Below are 6,422 nucleotides of genomic sequence, written 5' to 3'. Positions count from 1 at the left end.
GATTTGTTTGTGGCTGAATTTTCTACAGGGTGATTTCTTTGAAGCTGAACTCTCTACAAGGTAATTTCTTCTAGCTGATCTCTCTACAGGGTGATTTGTTTGTAGCTGAACTCTCTACAGGTGATTTGTTTGCAGCTGAACTCTCTAAATGATGGTTCTTTGTAGCTGAACTCTCTACAAGGTGACTTCTTCTAGCTGATCTTTCTACAGGGAGATTTGTTTGCAGCTGAACTCTCTACATGATGGCTTCTTTGTAACTGAACTCTCTACAAGGTGACTTCTTCAGCTGAATTCTCTACAAGGAAACTTCTTCTAGCCGATCTCTCTACAGGGAGATTTGTTTGTAGCTGAGCTCTCTACAAGTGATTTGTTTGCAGCTGAACTCTCTACATGATGGTTTCTTTGTAGCTGAACTCTCTACAAGGTAATTCCTGTTAGCAGATGTCTCTACAAGGTCACTAGTTTGTAGCTGAACTCTCTACATGATGATTTCTTTGTAACTGAACTCTCTACAAGGTGACTTCTTCTAGCTGATCTTTCTACAGGGAGATTTGTTTGTAGCTGAACTCTCTACAGGTGATTTGTTTGCAGCTGAACTCTCTACATGATGGTTTCTTTGTAGCAGAACTCTCTACAAGGTAATTCCTGTTAGCTGATGTCTCTACAAGGTCACTAGTTTGTAGCTGAACTCTCTATATGGTGGTTTCTTTGTAACTGAACTCTCTACAAGGTGACTTCTTCTAGCTGATCTTTCTAGAGGGTGATTTGTTTGTAACTGAACTCTCTACAGGTGATTTGTTTGCAGCTGAGCTCTCTACATGATGGTTTCTTTGAAGCTGAACTCTCCACAAGATAACTTCTTCTAGTTGATCTCTCTACAGGGAGATTTGTTTGTAGCTGAACTCTCTACATGATGGTTTCTTTGTAGCTGAACTCATTACAAGGTAACTTCTTCTAGCTGATCTCTCTACAGGGAGATTTGTTTGTAGCTGAACTCTCTACAATATGGTTTCTTTGTAGCTGGACTCTCCACAAGGTAACTTCTTCTAGCTGATCTTTCTACAGGGTGATTTGTTTGTAGCTGAACTCTCTACAAGGAAACTTCTTATAGCTGATCTCTCTACAGGGAGATTTGTTTGTAGCTGAACTCTCTACAGGTGATTTGTTTGCAGCTGAACTCTCTATATGGTGGTTTCTTCGTAGCTGAACTCTCTACAAGGTAATTTCTTTTAGCTGATGTCTCTACAAGGTCACTAGTTTGTAGCTGAATTCTCTACATGATGGTTTCTTTGTAACTGAACTCTCTACAAGGTGACTCCTTCTAGCTGATCTTTCTACAGGGTGATTTGTTTGTAGCTGAACTCTCTACAAGGAAACTTCTTCTAGCTGATCTCTCTACAGGGAGATTTGTTTGTAGCTGAACTCTCTACAGGTGTTTTGTTTGCAGCTGAACTCTCTACATGATGGTTTCTTTGTAGCTGAACTCTCTACAAGGTAATTTCTTCTAGCTGATCTTTCTACCGGGTGATTTGTTTGTAGTTGAACTCTCTACAAGGAAACTTCTTATAGCTGATCTCTCTACAGGGAGATTTGTTTGTAGCTGAACTCTCTACAGGTGATTTGTTTGCAGCTGAACTCTCTATATGGTGGTTTCTTTGTAGCTGAACTCTCTACAAGGTAATTTCTTTTAGCTGATGTCTCTACAAGGTCACTAGTTTGTAGCTGAATTCTCTACATGATGGTTTCTTTGTAACTGAACTCTCTACAAGGTGACTCCTTCTAGCTGATCTTTCTACAGGGTGATTTGTTTGTAGCTGAACTCTCTACAAGGAAACTTCTTCTAGCTGATCTCTCTACAGGGAGATTTGTTTGTAGCTGAACTCTCTACAGGTGTTTTGTTTGCAGCTGAACTCTCTACATGATGGTTTCTTTGTAGCTGAACTCTCTACAAGGTAATTTCTTCTAGCTGATCTTTCTATCGGGTGATTTGTTTGTAGTTGAACTCTCTACAAGGAAACTTCGTCTAGCTGATCTCTCTACAGGGAGATTTGCTTGTAGCTGAACTCTCTACATGATAGTTTCTCTGTAGCGAACTCTCTATAAGGTAACTTCTTTTAGCTGGTGTCTCTACAAAGTCACTAGTTTGTAGCTGAACTTTCTACATGATGGTATGGTTTCTTTGTAACTGAACTGTCTGCAAGGTGACTTCTTCTAGCTGATCTCTCTACAGGGTGATTTGTTTGTAGCTGAACTCTCTACAAGGAAACTTCTTCTGGCTGATCTCTCTACAGGGAGATTTGTTTGTAGCTGAACTCTCTACAGGTGATTTGTTTGCAGCTAAACTCTCTACATGATGGTTTCTTTGTAGCTGAACTCTCTACAAGGTAACCTCTTCTATTGATCTCTCTACAGGGCGATTTGTTTGTAGTTGAACTCTCTACATGGTAGTTTCTTTGTAGTTGAACTCTACAAGATGATTTCTTCTAGCTGAACTATCCCTTTCCATAGTTGCATGAACTCCCTATAAGGTAACTTTTCTAGCTGATCTCTCTACAGGGTGAATTGTTTGTAGCTGATCTCTCTACAGGGTGACTTTGTTTCTAGCTGATCTCTATACAGGTTACTTGTTTCTAGCTGATCTCTTGAATTCTCTTCAGGGTGACTGCTCTATTAGGATGACTGCTCTATTAGAGTATCTCGATCTCGCATTTGCTGCACCAAGTTGGATTTCGTGTTATAACTCCGTGGCTTTAATTCTGATTCCTCTACACCATTGAAGAGCCTTTCTAAGATGATTACTCCTTCTATACAGCGATTTTCAAAGCATTCGCCCTAGCGGTTTATCTGGTAGGCGTGGCAAGTAGTCGTTTTTTATTAGCTAATCACGATTGCATAATTGTTACACACTGTTGGTTTTTTCGTTGTATCGTCCTGGTTTTCAACTCGATTTCTTTCAAACCACAAAAGGTTTGAGGTTCAATAGTTAACCTATTCACCCACCGATTTTCAGCTTCTTCCCATACGCGGTTTACCCTGTAGGCGTGACAACATATTGGTGTTATTTTTCGTGAATAATCGATCATAACTCTTTTCCTGTTTATCGTATCCTAGCCAAAGTTGGTAGAGAGATGCACCTTTATACCCCCGTTCTGTGTGCCAAATTTCAAGGCAATCGGATATAGCGTTCGCGTTTTATAGCAGTTTTTGTAAGTGTGCGAAAAGAGGAAGAAAAATAAGAAGAAAAAAAAACGAAGAAACGAAGCCAATTTTTGAAGTCGCATATCTCGGGAACGCTTGAAGCGATTTCGCTCTAATTTGGAATGTGGAGTGCTGAAGGTGGAGGGAGTGTCCACAGCAAAAATCGTCGTGTTTTATCAAGGCAGCACAGAGCTACGGAGGTGCAAAAATTGCATTTTCTTTCTTCCTGTCAATATACTCACGGGTGTTACGCGCCGGCTTCTTGGGCCGCACGACACACTACCGTGTGTCTTGATATACATTTTATTGCTTTGGGTAATATTGTTACTGCTGTGTGCTCTCTGTATACAGTTTGAGTAGGATAGCACTAGATGATAAATTTGCTGAACTTCAAGAGTCTCTGTTGATGGTGGAAAATGAACTTTGACTAAACACATGCAACTATATTAACCAGTAGTAGAACTAGATTATACTTGTAGATTGTTAGAGTCATTTTGCAAGCTCCTTATTATATATAATCACTGTATATTTGTTATCATCTACTAACTGAATGTACATTATATCATTATATATAAGTACATGTACCACTTTCACACCTCAGATCAAAGGAAAACCAGTGCATATATATATATATATATATTACATATTGCACTGACTCAAACTGTTAACAATATATACGCACTGCTACCAGTGTATATGTTCTATACCATATGCGTATTTTGTACCGTACGCGTATGGTATGTACCATACGCGTATGGTACATACCATACGCGTACGGTACGATTTTCCGTACCATACGCGTACGGTATAGACATACGCGTATGGTATGTACCATACGCGTATGGTAAATACCATACGCGTACGGTACGATTTTCCGTACCATACGCGTACGGTATAGACATACGCGTATGGTACGTACCATATGCGTATTATGCCTTTTCTCAGTATCTTCTAGTCTTGCCATCACCTAGCTACAATGGGCTGTCTTTACAAGCATTTCTACACTGTTAAAAATAAAGAGTAACCACCATTCTGAGAGTTCCCAGTGTAGGGAGGATTTAACACCCCATAGAGAGTAACCAACACTCTGAAGAGAATAACCATTACTCTGAAGAGTAAGTGACACCACCTTCAGAGCATGTGTTACTCCCCAGTTACTCCTTTGGAGTAATGGTTACTCTCCAGGGGTGTTAAATCCTCCCTACACTGGGAACTCCTTGAGAGTTGTGGTTACTTTTCATTTTAACAGTGTAGCTGAGCAAACTTAGAACACAACACAATAATCTGCTTACTACTGAGCTGTAACTATAAATTTATTTATCAGCACACTGCATGCATTTTATCCTTGCCATGCATGCCCATGCATTTCCCACTATAGTCCTATACTAATGTACCTAAATCTTATGTACATGACCTCACTTTGTCTGCAGAACTTTACATAAATGGTACTGTGCATGTATGCTACTTTATACAGTAGCTATCAGAAGCATGCAGATGGTCTTATATATATACTCAATTATAAGTGTGGATAACTGACAATTTACAACAGAATTGGGTAAATAAGCAAGGAGAGCAATTACAACATGCATGGTAGCTAGTAAGCTCTAACTGAATTATACATATATGCATATACTGCTTGTGCAAAGCAAATAACTGGAAAAATGAACTTCGTAAGTGTCATCAGTTGTGCAGCATGGCTCCTCACTGTATTTGCATTTTTATATACTATGTACACTCTTCTTCTTTTGAAGATCCAATGTCTTATTTACGTACTTTTCTTGTTTATACATACCGTAAATAGTATATTCATCACACTGGACCTACAAGCACAAATTAATGTGGATGTTGTTAACTTTAAAGAGTACATTCAGATAAGAGTAGCTAAACACATTGTCTTCCCATCCACAAGTATGACAGTAAGTAGCGAGTAGCTATACAACGCACTTAATAATAATAAAACAATGCTACTTAATATACATTCATTACTGAACTATACATTAGAACTCATAAACTCACCATAAAATCTCTGCCACGTTGTGTTTTCCTACTTCATCTCAGCAGGCAATGTACATGCCTCATTCAATAGCAAAGATTCAGCGAACTACAGTTAAAAAAAATTATTGCACAATTAATTACTATGCACATCAGTCTTAGAGTATAGCGTGTCTAATATTGCTATATTAAGCTACAGCCATGCAGATTTACATTAATTTGCAAACTAAAAACATTACTTTCTCTACAGTTATATCTCTTTGCTACCTCCCTCAATGTTATTGTATCAACATTCTCCAGGTCTTCCTCTGTTTGAGCAATCATTATTTCTCGAGCTCATCTGATTAAAATTGTCTGTTCAACACACCTTTAGTGCCACCAGGCATATAAATATCCATTTTTAAGTGGAAGCTAGTGTACTAACAAATTAAAGGTAAACAATAGATTATATGTAGCAACAATAGAATAAAATATTTAATGAAATAATATATATATGCCTGAAAAAATTGGCTCCATTTGCCAATGGATGCAAATTATTTAATATGGTTGCTATGTTGTAACCAATCAGAATGCGCAGTATATGGATAATTATATCAAAATCTTATGTTTATGTTTAGCTACAATGCTACCTCTACTGGCTTAGTGTATGCATTCCAGTTATATTCATTGAAAAATCGTGAATATCAATATGCTGGCACAATTCTACAGCCTAAAAGAAATGAATGTCTTTTGTCCTAAATAATGCTTTAGAAGATCAAACTTCAAATTTCAGTTTCTGAGTAAGACAAGGAGCATACTACTCTTGTTTTATGTTGAAGGGATAATTGGGCACCTTTAAACCCAAACACATTTTTACAAAGTTCATATATACAAGTATAGAGAAACCCCTAGTAGAGTTTTGGGTAATATCGCTCTATATAGCTTTTAATTATTGTACTAATCTTTGACTATCTTCAGGAGTATTTGTAAACACATAATATTATGTGTGGGTATTGTTCTAATTGTAGGGAAGTGTAGGCAGACCATTTATAGGCAAAACAGACTACTGTATATAATATTATTAATCAATAACTGAAAGTACACAATAACAACTAACTCTTACAACTACAGTAGTACACAATAATAATGTTACAGGTATGCATAAATTACATTATATTACATCATGTCACATCATTACATTACATGCATCATTAACTCTATTATAGATATGAAGGAGGAGTAGCATTTGTAAT

The sequence above is a fragment of the Dysidea avara genome, chromosome 3 (genome assembly GCF_963678975.1).
Source record: "Dysidea avara chromosome 3, odDysAvar1.4, whole genome shotgun sequence".
NCBI classification, from domain to species: domain Eukaryota; kingdom Metazoa; phylum Porifera; class Demospongiae; order Dictyoceratida; family Dysideidae; genus Dysidea; species Dysidea avara.
The sequence above is the reverse complement of the archived record's forward strand: the minus strand, read 5'-3'. Positions refer to the sequence as shown.